Source organism: Crotalus tigris, unplaced genomic scaffold (assembly GCF_016545835.1).
Source record: "Crotalus tigris isolate CLP2741 ecotype Arizona unplaced genomic scaffold, ASM1654583v1 scf7180000018371.15429387391:27106975, whole genome shotgun sequence".
NCBI classification, from domain to species: Eukaryota; Metazoa; Chordata; class Lepidosauria; order Squamata; family Viperidae; genus Crotalus; species Crotalus tigris.
Window position 1 is genome coordinate 20,330,594 of NW_024096970.1, and position 13,276 is coordinate 20,343,869.

Sequence of the window (13,276 nt, forward strand, 5' to 3'; positions counted from 1 at the left end):
TCATGAGAAGTACATTTATCTTTTCTCCAAATTATTCACATTTGAAATAAAAAGATCATCTTTCAGCTTCTTTTTGAGCATTGAACTAGTGACTCTATCTCATAGCGTTGCCATTGTGGGGGGAAACTGAACACAGTCTTAAGCTCATGAACAAAAAGCAGGATATAAATGTAACAAAGAAACAAGTAAAATGATAAAAGCCACATATCATCCTAGTGCCGAGGAAGGCAACAGTTTGATAAACCTAAATTGCTGGTTTTAATTATGAGATCCTAGATTGTTTGGCTGAATGGAAACTTGCAAATAGGATGTATTCAGCATGGTATGTGGGGCCTTAGTCTCTAATGATTCCCACAACGGTTCTCCTAACTTTCATCCTGCAACTATAATAATAATAAAGTTGGAAGGGACCTTGGAGGTCATCTAGTCCAACCCCCTCCTCAGGCAGGAAACCCTATACCATTTCAGACAAATGGCTGTCCAGTCTTTCCTTAAAAACTTCCAGTGTTGGAGCATTCACTGCTTCTGGAGGCAGGTTGTTCCACTGGTTAATTGTTCTAACCGTCAGGAAGTTTCTCCTTAGTTCTAGGTTGCTTCTCTCCTTGGTTAGTTTCCATCTGTTCTTTCTTGTCCTGCCTTCAGATGCTTTGGAGGATAGCTTGACTCCCTCTTCTTTGTGGCAGCCCCTGATATATTGGAACACTGCTATCAGGTCACCCCTCGTCCTTCTGCCTGTACTTTCTCTTTAATGCCTGGGGATTCAGTTTGCTGCTACCAATCACTTTACCCCAGAGCAGTGTTTCCCAAACTTGACAATTTTAAGGCATGTGGACTTCAACTCCCAGAATTCCACAGCCAGCAACGCTGGCTGTGGAATTCTGGGAGTTGAAGTCCTCATGCCTTAAAATTGTCAAGTTTGGGAAACACTGCCCCAGAGGAATCCTCTTTGTCACTGATTCATCAGAAGTGGAATAATTGAGAAATTTCCTTCCTTCATATCTCTAAAAGCTAGATACCTTTATTAGAATGTGCACCAATGGCTCACATTGAGAACTTTAAATCTTTATTGTATTTAATAATGTCAAAGATTCAGACAGATCTGAGGAAAAAAAGGAAAGGAAGAGGAAAGGAAGGAAGAATGAATAATTGCTTTATGGAGAACCTGATCCCTGCCAGTTGTTCCTTCCAGCCCAGGATCTTATAGAAGAGCATATATCCAAAACACAGCCTGGACAAGAGTCCACAAATTAAATTGAAACAAACTCTAGTGCCACTAGCTTTACTGATCTGAGCTGGCTGTCTAACTCACTACATTTCATTTAGTTCGCTGTTGAGTATGGCTTTGTTCTTGGCTGCTCCTATTTGAGGTTAAGTATTATCCATGAGCTGGTGAAACCTAACTTTATTCCTTGACTCCAGTCCAAAAAGAAGATATTAAGAAAGCCCTGGCCCAGTAATTGCAAGCTAATTAGATGGGGTGAACTTTTAAAAAAGTACCCTGATTGTATCATCACTGTCTATTTTATTCTATGTCACTAAACATTAAAAAGCAAACAGAATTCAGTCTTCAAGAGGATATTTGTACTTATCTCAAACCAGCTACAGCTTTATTTATTTTACTCTTTGTTTACAGAGGCACTCTTATCAGTGAGATGGACAGCACAGAAATTTAATAAATAATAAATAAATATAATTTTTAATATTTATTGCTATTTGATTCTATAACTGATTTTTATCATCTTATTGGTGTTTTGTTTCCTAAATTGCAAGTCATTCATAATGAAAAGATTAGGAGCAGATACATTTGAATAAATAATTAAATATAAATAAATTAAATGTCAAACACAAAACATATTCAATGTTTGTTTTTCTTTCTTCTCAACTCATTTGTATTGATACGTCAGCAACTTTTCTTTAACTCTGTTAGTGTCAAATCTCTTGAAATGGAATTTCCTCACATTCATTACAAGAATCTGCATTCATATGATCTGCAGTTATACACAGCTTTATGGAAGAGAGGCAAAAATTCTCATAGCTCATTTTATACAAGAACCAAGTGAAGAGACACAAATTATTCACAATATCATTATTACTACACTTTTGTAATATCTGAAATTGCACTTAGAGTTGAGTTGAATACATTAAATCATGAGACAAAAATAGGTCTTGGGGAGATTTTTTTTAACACTATTACCTGAAAAGCAGCCTCTGAATATTTGTTCAAAATTAAAACAATGTAAGAATAAAGCTTTTTTAACTATCAGAATTAAAACCCTACCTTTGCCCTGCTGCTTTTAATATAAACCATTATAATTAAACCCAGCCATCTCTTATAATCCTGGAAGTTCTTATTTTAAATGCCCTAGAGATCAGGTACAATTTGGTTGCATTACTATTAGTTTTTAATAATATTTAAAAATTATTACATGAATATTAAATACATTTTATTATTATTTAATAATATTGTGATGTTGGAGGAAAAAGACAGGGTAGAAGATAGCAAGCAACTCACTTGTTCTTCACCCACCCCAGCAAGCCCAGAACTAATTCAGATCCGATTAGGAGTGCTTGTTCAATATTCAAAATGTAGAACATAGAGGTTGCTGAACCAGCACTTTGAAAAGTTAATTAAATGTCAGGTTTCTTTTTAACAGATACTCCATCACTTGCTGATTGCTTTGACTGTTTCACAAGATGAAGTTTTTTAACTCTGCACATTGGGAAATACTCTTTTTCCACTCCCTAGAGCAAAGAGCACAGCATGACAAGGTACATAATAAGGTTGTACTCTACCACCACATGTTCTGCTTTTACAAAGAAGCTATCACTGAAAATTCCAGAGATAATGCCTATTTTTTTAAGACTGCAGAAATTGTCTCACTCTCATTTTTAAAAAAGCAGCCTTCATTTTCAGTTATACAAACAGTGCAAACTTTTCATATTTTGGTTCAAATCATTTGGTACTAGACTAAGAGACATTTCAGTTTTGCATACTGGAAGAGTGTTATTATGCCATGATTCTTACTAGGGCAGCTGGTGCTACATTGCTACATTATGTGCTGTTGATGTCAGAAGACCCAAATACACCCAGCCAAGAGTCTGAAGAAGAATCAGATGACAGTGATTACAAAAAAGAGTAGAGAGTGATAAAAATGATAGGATAAAACTAGCAGCGATATGTCAGGAAGTAGTAATGAAGAAACTGCAAGCAAGCCTTCTTCGAGGTTTGATTTAACAAACGGTAAATACCAATGCTTAGCCAAATCCTACAAATTGTTCATTTCTATTTCAAAAAGAGTAGAGGGAGGGAAGCTAATGGTATGTAATAATTAAGGCATTATGCCAGGAGCAGAGAGAAATTTCCTGGGCAACTTAGGGTCAGTCACTCTCTTTCAATCCAGTCAATCTCACAGGTTGTTTGTTGTAGGGAAAATTAGGAGGGAACCCTACATACATTGGCTTGAACTCCTGTATAAATAGGTCCGATATAAATCTAATAAAAGAGAAAATAATTTAAAACGCTAACATTCAAATATATATTTAAACCTTAAGTTTTGTAGTAGATTCTAGTTACAATGGTGCCGCTGTACTTGAATGCTTCAAAATTTATCGAATTTGGTACTCAACATGTTTTGAAGCAAAAATCTTGTCTCGGAACTCATTTTTCTCCCAGTATTCAACATGCAAGGTAGAACTTACTAGCATCAGCTGCCTTGTGACTCATTACTCCTTTTGGCTATCCTGTAGTCACATGGTAACTCACATGCAATGTGACTACAGGATGGCTGAACCACTGTAAATGTGAGCCAGTTAACAAGCTCCCAAATTGCAATTGTGTGACCACGGAGATATAAGACTGTTGAAACTTTGCAGACAGGTCATAAATCACATTTATCAGCACCATTACAACTCTGAACCATCATTAAACAAATGACTATAAGTTGAGGACTACCTTTTATAGTATCAAGAACGTGTGAATTTGCCACATGAAATAAAACTATCACAGAAAGTATACATCACCTCAAATGCAGTATCTTTTACTATAGAAATCAATCAAACAAATATAAACAATTTATACAATCATCTGTGAGTCACTTTGGCAAAGACAGTGAATCTCACATGCGCACATGTATAAGAATGCATAACGGAAAGAGAAAAAAGTAGAAGAGAGGTACAAAAAGTTTGAAATGAGTTCTTTACAAAGCACATTAGTGTGAATAAAGGCCTCTTGTCTGAAATTTTAAGTAGACACAACCTTTCAGAAAACTTGTGTGATTATATGAAGCCTGTCCCCAGATGTACAGTATTTCTTGCAGATCAGCTAAAACTGTGAAACATAACAACTGAGCACAGACACACAAACAACTAAGGATATCCCTCAAAACTTCTTTGCAAACCTCCCCCAAAATACAGTTGTTTGCTTGAGGGACAGCTCTGCTGTCACATACATACTTTGTGAAGTATCACTTTTGAATAATTTACACAACTATGATTCAAAAGCTATCAAATCTAATTATGGTCTACTCTGATTTTAATGTAAATTTACAATGTAAATGTAAATTTCTTCCCTCACATGTTTACAAATGGTATCTGTTCTGATGGCAGACAGACATCAGAACAACTCTAAATCTGCTGAGACTAGAGTTGACTCCCAGAGATTCAGAAAACTCAAAAGCTTATATCCTCTATTCAGCTCTTTGATTAATCTTAATATGGATTAGAATCAACAAAAATGTTTTTTGGGTCAACCAAGATATAACAGTTTTTATATGTGTATCATATCTATTTCATAAGGAAAATAGAGGTAATCCTCGACTTACAACAGTTCGTTTAGTGACTGTTCAAAGTTACAATCACACTGAAAAAAGTGACTTATGACTGTTTTTCACACTTATGACCATTGCAGCAACCCCAAAGTCACATGATCAAAATTCAGCTGTTTGGCAACTGGTTCATATTTATGATGGCTGCAGTGTCCCACAGTCATGTGATCCCCTTTTGTGACTTTCTGACAAGCAAAGTGAATGGGGAAGTCAGATTTACTTAACAACCTTGTTACTAACTTAACAACTGCAGTGATTCACTTAACAACTGTGGCAAGAATAGTCATAAAGTGGGGCAAACCTCACTTAACAAATGTCTCGCTTAACAATAGAAATGTTGGGCTGACTTTTGGTTGTAAATCGAGGATTACCTGTAATCCAACAGAATTATTAAAAAGAGAGAAAGCTATACCATGATTAGTCCTGAAATGTTGAATAAAAGAAATAAAATATATTTTTAGATAAAACTCCTCCTTTTCCAGATACATACGATAAGACAAATGTTTGAAATGGAAGCAGCTTTCCTATTCACATAGGTATACAAGAGTGATGTTCAAATTTTCTTCTCCTCTCACCCCTAAGCAGTTTTCTAGATTTGGAGTGAGGAAGCAATTCTCCATAAATGCTATATCTCAGAGGTTAAGTGCTGAAGGGTGAAAGACAGCATTAATGTAGACATCCTCTTTGTTAAAACATTTTATTCCTATTTAATGGAATATTGATAAGATTTAATGGTGATAAAATAGCTAAGCTTCAAGAAGAGCCAGGATACTAAATTCATGCAGGATGACAATGTTCAGCGGTTAATTAGACACCGTTAACCTGTTTTAACAGGTGACATAAGTGGGATAAATGTGGGCAAATGCCCTTGAAATTTGTTAATATCTCTAGCCCACAAAGGCTAGTTACTCTTCTTTCTTGTACTTATATTTCATGTAGCTGCAAGACAGTCTACTGTAAAGGCATAAAACAGAAAACGAATGTATTTCATATTGTTAAGGGAGAGAAGAAAAAATAACACAAGATATTATGATGAATACTGGATAAAAAAGGCATGAACTGAAAGAAACTATGAGAAAAAAATTATTAGATATAAGTAGTAAAATAATCATACTAAACTTTTTGAGGTGCTAACTTTGTTAAAAATAAAATTGTTTATTTTTAGATCTCCTTAATACAAAAAGGATTTCAGAACAGCTTCTAAGCAAGTAAAGTAAAAGATACACATTTACTATCAATTCCAAATATTAGATCCAAAATATTAGTCTGATTACACCTTTATGCAAAAGCCATTTTCTAGGGAAATGTAAGTAAATAGTATCATATTACTTATTGCCTTGGCACAACTAAGTGCAATATATACCTTATGCCAGTCACTCACCCTTAGCCCAACTCACTGCACAATGCTATTGTTATTGTGGGGTGGGGAATAGGAGGAGGAAGGTGTGTTGGATATATTTGCTACCTTAAGTTATTTATAAAAATGATAAAGGTGGGATAAAAATAAACAAAATAAAATAATACCCCAGCAACAAAATCACATTACAGACTGATATTTTCTGATCCTGTTTGCACAACATACTTACTTAATCAGCTATTAGAATAATGAAGGCAAACTTTCTTACTGGAATTCTCCTGCACTCAGGCACACTGAACGAGACAAAATCACCATTTTAGAAAAAGAGCCTCAACTATTTTCTCCAATCTTGGCTGTAATCAATGAAGAACAGAGAAATACAGGCAAGCTTCGTGATATCACCAGTCTCTTTTTCACTGAACACACAGTAAAGTCATAAAGTACAATCATCATACATTAGTGATGTGAAAGGGAGATGAAAAGAGTGATGGGGAATAGGCAAAGCCCAGTGCCCCAGTTTACACAAAAGCTTACAATTTTCTCTACTTGTCTATCCCTGTTGTTTTCTTCCCTTGCAGCAACACCATCCTTCTCCACAAGACAACATCCTTTTAAGGAGTAGAAGAATCAGCTATAATGATTCCTGTCAGAGTAACCCTGGCTTACAACTAACCCTAACCCTAACCTCTCCCCCATGTGAAACTCATAAGAAAGAAAAATGATTATAGTCCTTGCAAGGAAAACAAAACTAATTAAACAGAAAAATAACAGAAAAGGAGATAAGCCTTGGCCTATACAACCCAGAAGAGGGACAAAGGGGAAGTGACACGATTACCTTTAAGCAATTTAGAGTGCATCCCAGAGATCCAGAGCACCTAGTCAGGGAATATTGTGGAAATATTTTCGGAATTTTGGCATAAGAGCCTCTGATGAGGTTTTTCTCACTGGCAGTAACCACAAATAATCTCACTGATGTAGATAAAGTAAATAGCTTGATTGATCTCTCCAGACAATCATTGTTAAAGAACTGTTCAGCAGCTAATAGAACTTGACTTTTCCAATGGGTCTATGTCCTCTGTTCTCAAAAGACTGAATAAATGGGGCTGGGAATTGCTTCACTTTGAATGGGGTACAATATTTGCATGACATTGCTGAAAGCGGGTGGCATTTAACCCCAAGAAAATCTGGGACTATTTTAAATTAAACTGTTATCATTAACATCTCTAATTTAATCTTTAGCTGATTAGATTTACGTATTCACATAATGACTCCTCCCATGACCAATTAAGCAAGTTGTGCAAGTAAAGCTTTTATTTATACTACACAAACCATCACCAGGCAAATTAAATGAGTAGGGAATAGCATAGGGCTTGATTCTGAGTGCCACTGAAACAAAGACTGCCAGAGCTCTAACTATACTGGAATGTGTACTTATTTCTGTGCAATGTTTGCCCCCTTCTGACTAAATTTATAATGGTATTTACATTTCCTTTCTTTCCTATATCTCCACTTTAAATTCCCCACCTCTAGTGAAGTTCTATTTTAAAAAAAGCAAAAGCAAAAACCTAGTATACCAGTTAATAGAGATCACGCAAATGTAAAGAAATCTCATTTTTGCTAAATATTTATCCAAGTTGCTATTCAGCTCAAAATTCTTGTTCAATTTTAAAAAATCTACATATTACAGAAGGTTTGCATTCAATGAGTGACTGGAATGATACAGTACTAAACTCTGCAAGCTTTAACAATGACTTTTAGCTGAGATTCTGAATACTGAAGACTTGGCTGAACTCAGCAACAAGCAATGTTGTACTCAACGAATCTTATTACTTTGAAAATTTCCAGAAATGAAAAACATATGAATATATGTTCACAGAAATACACTGCTTGACTTTTTACTTCTGAAAAGTAACACATAAAAATTTCCTCAGTGATGACAAATTACGAAGAATGGGATCTTCTGAGCTCTGCAGGAAGTCAGTGAGTAGAATATCAAAGGTATTAGTAGGTCCAAATGCAGAAGACCCATCACAGCTGAAGGGGATGTTTCCAAATGGAAGTGAACGCACTGCCTACTAAGCTGCTTCCCTTTTATGAATGACCTGCAAAATGAAAGCTTCTTGAAGATGCCCTCTTGCTAGAAGAACAGAAAGGAAAAGAAAGTACTGATGTTCACAGAAATTTTATTTTTGAAGAAAGACTTCATCAAAGGAAAAGCAGACCCAGTTGCTAGGCTTATCATATTAAAAATCCCTGCTTCTGAACAAAGCTACTGACAGTATTAGGTGTACGCACTGATAGCCCCCTACTCAAGGAATGGGGGAAAAAAAGTTTTGTCCGTAAGGCATAAACTACACTAGAACAATTTGCAAGGGCAAGGTTTTTAACTATCATGATACACAACCTGGGCAGTAATTTGCTGTAGATTCATACTAAAGAATCAGGGCAGGATTCCCAATATCTAAGAGCAGGAATTCTGCACTTAATCTACTTTCTAATATTCTCCCAAACATTATTTTGACCTATATATGAATTTCCATTTCTACTTATAAACTGCATAACTGCTAAAATTTCAAATATCTGGCTGTTTATACACTATATTTTATTTAGGAATGAATAAAAAGAAGAAACAATATACATAAATTACACGCATAATTTGCAAACATACATACATACATACACACATACATAAAAATGTACTTCAAATAGCAAAAATAGAAATTTTTACTGCAGTACTGAATACTCTCCCAGAAGTGTCAAAACTGTGCAGGGTTTCTTGAAGTATCTCCTTTTACTGTGTTTGTTTTGACTCTGGGGACAGAAAGTAGCATCATGGATGGGCAATTTTTCCCCCAAAAGTTATATTCATGATTTTGATTTGTATTAAAAAATAAACAGAAAGATAGGATTATTGTGAATGTATGAAAGGATAAGTCATGCTAGCTGTACCCTAATTATGTCAGACTGATATCATCCAACAGGGCAATGTATTACAGGCTTTCCAACTAAAATTGTAATCTCTGATCTATTTGAATATTACCATTCCTGAAATCTTGGGAAGGGAATGCTGATGCAAAATTCAGTGAAATAAAGGCAAAGCTATGGATAAGGGGTTGGACCATTAATGGCGTGAGCCATGTTCCAATCCACTCTCAGTGGTGGCAATTCTCTTGTTGACTTTCTGACAGTCACTATCTCTCAGCCTAATCTACAAGGTAGTTATGGGGAAAAAAATAGGAGGAAGGGCAGCATATGCCACCCTGAACTGCTGGATAAAGATGAAGATAAAATTTTAAGATAAAATTAGTAATTTTAGACAATGCCTTAATAATTCTTAGTTCTTTATTAGGTTTAACTTGAAGAATTGGTGGGACCACAAAATAGACAAAGTAATAAAAAATGAAGAAACTAAAGTACTCTGGGACTTTAGAATTCAAATGGACAAGCATCTGGGTAGTGATTGCTGGTGGGGAGGTGTTTTTGTCTTTTTGTACCCTTTTTGGCTTGTTGATTGTCTTCTGCATAGTATGTAGATGTTGTTTATGTCTATGTGTCCATTGATGGCCAAGTTGTCAGAATGCTCCCCACCAGCAATCAACACCCAGATGATTAACTCCAACATTAAGATCAGACCAATAATCATGAAGTAAATAATATTCCAACAACTACCAAAGAAGCTAACATTAAACAGCCCAACCAAAGAATCTCCAACACCACTCCTACAACACTGACAGGCAAGCTACTAGAATAAAAACTGAGAGCAAACCCTCATTTCTTATTAGTATTGAAGGTGTTAACTAGTTTAGGTAATGAAATGTGTACAAGAACACAACCAAGCACAGAGAGCACCAAGGACCTCTCATTTCAACCCTGGCCTATAAATATTATTCTTTATCAAGCTAAAAAAAATGGAGAAAATCACAAAATACAAAGACCTGCAAATAGAAATAGAATGACTGTGGCAAAAAAAAAAAAAAGCAAAGAGAATAATAATAGTAATAGGCACCTGGACTGCAATCACAAAACAATTGGGAGCTCCACTTGAACACCACTGGCATTAACAAAATCATCATCAGTCAATTGCAAAAGTCAACTTTACTTGGAACAGCTTACATACTGCAACAATATTTTGAACACCATCAAACAAGATCTCCATATCCCAGGTCCTTGAGATGGACTTGATAGGTGGATAAAAATGCCAAAGCTAGTGTAAACATCTGGCTGACTAAGCGCTAAACTATAATTTAATAAATCTGTATGCCACCCAACTTGAAATGAAGCTGGGCAACTCACAACAATCAAACAAAGAAATTACAATTTATTATTTGTTTATTTTTCACATTTCTGAACTGCGCATCTCCCTCAAAGAGGGAATTTATTAGTTTAAACTAATAGAGGATAAAAAGATAAAAGTTGGCAAGAATGACGACCAAGTGGAATGAAGCAAGGGGTCTCATTCTCCTGTGCCAAAGGCCTGGATGAACTTGGCATAGTTTGGCTATTTCAGTTATCTAACAATTGTAAAAGGTATTACAAGATATAAAAATTACAAAAATGCCATTTTTTCTGCAGAATGAATAACATTCTTTAATAGGTTAGAAAATGTTAATCCAGTCCTTCTAAAGCAGACATGTCAAACTCACAACATCCTGTGACGTCTCGCGACGTATCAGAGCTTTTTTGCCATTGCAATGGGGTGGGTGCGGCTCCGGTATGATGAAACCCGCCCGCGGGCCAGCAGTTTGACAGCCCTGTTCTAAAACTTTTATGCTTCAAAATTATGCCTTTATTTGTAACACACTGACATGCTATTTCCTATAGCCTGAGTTCATCCTGACAATCAGTACCCTTAGCCTGAAATTTTAGTGAATTAATCTTTTCTTATTGCTATCTGGAAAGTCATGCCTTTTAATAGTTTGGATCAAAAATATTTATTAAATATAATTTCTTTAGGATTTTTTTAATAGAAAGCAGAAAAGAGAAACAAAAGCTTACAGACATCACTGTACTTTAGGAGCACCTTAAGAGGATAATGTTCTTTTTTCCTGACTTGCAAAGCCAACCAGCCTGGCAATGACAGTGAAGGAGAAGAGGACAGGAACTGGTTAACATTCCTGAAACATCTACTCTATAAAAAGAAACCCACAGACTGCAGCTTTACCGCCATCTTGATGTCCTTGATGAGTGCTGATGCTGTGGAGGCAGCTAGCACCAGAACAGCCCAAGAGAAGGAATGAGAGGCCAATGGAGATTTATGTGAAGAGAGTGAGATGGACAAGGTAAAATTGTCAGGAGGAGTTGTTAGAAAGTAAAATATATTGTGACAATTCCACTCCTGCCGTTCATCAATAAACTGACAGATCATTTAGTGTCAATTAGGTGTGATAGATGGACAAGTCCCCATGATCCCAGGCCAAAATTAATAGCTGGGAGGGAGAGGGTGATTGAAAATGAAGTCTGACATTGAGAAGAAAGTCCTGAAGGTCCCCAAGGGGCCATTACTTGCCTCTTTCCCTTGTAGATCAATGCAGGAACAAACCCAAAAACTGACACTTCAAGCCAAAACTTAATCAGACTTCCTTTTTCTCAAGTTTTGCTTCCTTACACTGCTTCCTCTCTTCTGTCTGACCCATCCGGCGAACAGAGCAACAGGTAGCAATGAAAAGTCCCAAAAACTCTCTTTTGACGTTTAAGAGCTTAAATTCAACAATTAAAATTCAGGCTTTATAGATATACCACAACAAACTAGTTCAACTATTTATTGTTGTGCCCCATTAAGCAACTGGATGAAGAAATTGTGTATGAACCAGCGGTCTATTCTTATGGATATTCTCTTCATACTTCTTTATATTGAAAGATCCCGTGTGGTTAAAAATATAAACAACAATATCCAAGTTCCACAGATCAAATAATCCTTACACTGACAATAAAATGTTTTGATTCCATTGGACTTTTAAGATCTTTTAAGATATAGAAGATACAAAAATACTGTTTTATGAGAAATTATTTTGTTCAAAACCTACATTATGTTAAAGATGTTCGATAGACAATAATATAAATTAGAATTTGCACTAGTTTAGTCAATCTATCTTCACTAATGTAATTAAATTATCATAACCCTTAATTGTAGAATTCAGTCTCCAGGAATTAAACTTCCAGTTCCTAGATATCAGCTTTAAATGATAAACATTCCATAAGTAGCTGAGTTAGGCTAATCCCCAAAAGGTAAGCAGCAGCTTGGTTATCACTTGGGTGGGAGACACTACGAAATCTCAGAATATAAACTATACTAAGATTTTAAAAAAAATGGAAGAAGGTAATAAGAAATAATTCTATACCTTTGTCAAAAAAAACCCCACATGGATATGTTTATGCAGTCACCAGTCTTAAATGTCACAGTTTTCATTTTTGTAGAAGAGAACTGTACCCCGAAGCATATCCTGCCATTTAATATTCTAGGCAGGGGTCCCTAACCCCTGGCCCGTGGACTGGCGCCGGTCCACGACATGCCAGAAACTAGGTCATGCAAACAAGCAAAGCCCCATCCATGGGATGTAGGCAGCAGGCAAAATCTCAGCCCCTCCTAACAGTTAGAACAATTAATCAGTGGAACAACCTGCCTCCAGAAGCTGTGACTGTTCTAACACTGGAAGTCTTTAAGAAGAGATTGGACAGCCATTTGTCTGAAATGGTATAGGGTTTCCTGCCTGAGCAGGGGGTTGGACTAGATGACCACCAAGGTCTCTTCCAATTTTTTTTAATAATAATTATTATTATTATTATTAAAGTCCAGTTGCCATGACTCAACTTCCAGGCAACTGTAACTGGATGACTGAGAATCTTCATCAACATCTAAAAGAGATGTAGTACAATTAATTCCTGAATGGCATGCAAATAATGGAAAAACAGGGGAATCGGGAATTTTAGGAAGATTTGGAGTGAATAAACACAATCATGCAGGACGCAGCTTAATAAAGTTTTCTGAAGACAATTATTTTGCTAACACAAACATAGATAATACATATGGACATTACTAGATGGACAATATCAGAATTAAGCTGACTAGATAATACAGGACAGAGGATGTAAAAAGCAA

General features: G+C 35.9%; 1 protein-coding gene across 1 annotated transcript in view; it reads right to left on the bottom strand.

Moving 5' to 3' along the window:
- IFT43 (intraflagellar transport 43) overlaps positions 1–13,276 on the bottom strand; it is a 75,269-nt gene that overhangs the window by 31,768 nt on the left and 30,225 nt on the right. The gene's annotated exons all lie outside the window — the stretch shown is intronic.